Source organism: Pyrus communis, chromosome 4 (genome assembly GCF_041283825.1).
Source record: "Pyrus communis isolate YQ-2024b chromosome 4, ASM4128382v1, whole genome shotgun sequence".
NCBI classification, from domain to species: domain Eukaryota; kingdom Viridiplantae; phylum Streptophyta; class Magnoliopsida; order Rosales; family Rosaceae; genus Pyrus; species Pyrus communis.
In genome coordinates this window covers 22,350,175-22,351,980 of record NC_142568.1, presented here as the reverse complement: position 1 = coordinate 22,351,980, position 1,806 = coordinate 22,350,175, and the positions used below count along the sequence as shown (strand labels likewise).

Here is a 1,806-nt window from a genome sequence, read left to right as displayed (position 1 = left end):
ATGAAAACCCTATTGATCGCTCAATTTCTTCTCCTCCTTCTTGGATTGGCCTTACCCCTGACCACTTCTAAAGCAATTTCCCATGAAAATTTCCATAGAAAATTGGGTAGTGCAGCTAATGCTCCATGCCCATTGAACATCGGCCTTATGCAAAAACTCATCACCCAAAACGATCTTCCATTGCCCTTGCTAGATATTGCGACCAAGTGCCAGTACGTGCTACAAGGAATCCGTCTCCTTCGATCAGACTATCTTCGAACCACCGGATTGTTTTCATTGTCTCCAGATGTCCTGGATGCCTGCTGGGATTCGTATGTGAATCTAGTCGATCAATTCATTCCCAGGTTTGATATTAAGTCCAAATGTGGCATGAAGACCAATTTCATGTCACAAACTTGTAAGAACATCACAACGAAGTCTGATTTCGAAACCTTGGTTTCAGGGGAGGAGTTGCAACAAATGAAGGGCTCTTGTGATCAGTCTTTGAAGAAGAATTCTGGTTGTAATTCCTGCGTGGATCGCTTGTCAAGAGTTCGCACATCTTATTTCAGAGTCACAAATGATGGCAATGTTTCTGATTGCAATGGCTACCCGTTTATATATGCTGCGGCATTTTCCAACAGGTTTGGACCAACAGATATGGGGACTGCCAAGTGTTTGTTTCTGCTTGATTTCTCACCATCTAATAAAAAGTCCGGAGATCCCAAGCCGGTGATGTGGGGGATCATGGTGGGTTCTTTTTATGGATTTATCGGGGCATTGGTTGTGGTTTGGTTTCTTTGGATATGGAACAAGAAATGGAAGAGGAAGAAGAAGGAAAATTTGGCTCAAATTGAAGAAGTTTCGACTGGGGAGATGGAAATTAGTGGTCGAATTAGTACTTCAATAAAGTTCAGCTTCGAGGAAATACAAAAGGCTACGAGGAATTTCGCAAGGGAGAACATAATTGGTATGGGAGGATATGGGAATGTTTACAAGGGGATGTTGCAAGATGGCTCTGAAGTTGCATTGAAAAGGTTCAAGAACTGCTCTGCAGCCGGAGACCAAGTTTTCGCACACGAAGTGGAGGTGATCGCAAGCGTAAGGCATGTGAATCTTGTGTCCTTGAGAGGCTATTGTATTGCGACCGTGTATAAAGGAGGCCACCAGAGAATTCTAGCTTGTGAATTGGTGCGAAATGGAAGTCTCTATGACCATCTGTTCCAACCGAAATTCAAGAAGCTTAGCTGGTCAATTCGCCAAAAGATTGCGCTTGGAGTGGCTCGTGGGTTGGCTTATTTACACCACGGCGTACAGCCTGCTATCATTCATCGTGACATCAAAGCGAGCAACGTGCTTTTAGATGAAGCATTTGAAGCGAAACTGGCAGATTTTGGCCTTGCAAAGTTCACACCAGAGGGGCAGACACATGTGAGCACTAGGGTCTCCGGCACACTAGGTTATGTTGCTCCTGAGTATGCTTTGTATGGCCAAATATCTCAAAAGATCGATGTGTATAGTTTCGGGGTTGTACTGCTTGAGCTTTTGAGTGGGAAGAAAGCAGTTATAGAATTCAACGACGAGAATAGGCCTTTGTTGTTGTCAGATTGGGCGTGGTCACAAGTCAGGGAAGGCAGAGTTTTGGATGTCATTGATGAATGCATGCCCGAATTAGGCCCGCCGGAACTAATGGAGAAGTATGCTTTGGTTGCTGTGCTTGCTTCTCATCCAGTTGCATATGCTAGGCCATCAATGGACCACATTGTAAAAATTCTGGAAAATGATATCCCAATTCCAACCATCCCTGATCGTCCATTGCTCTTGTAG

At 44.4% G+C, this 1,806-nt stretch overlaps 1 pseudogene; it reads left to right on the top strand.

Moving 5' to 3' along the window:
- Positions 1-1,806, top strand: LOC137722173 (putative LRR receptor-like serine/threonine-protein kinase RKF3 pseudogene; annotated as a pseudogene).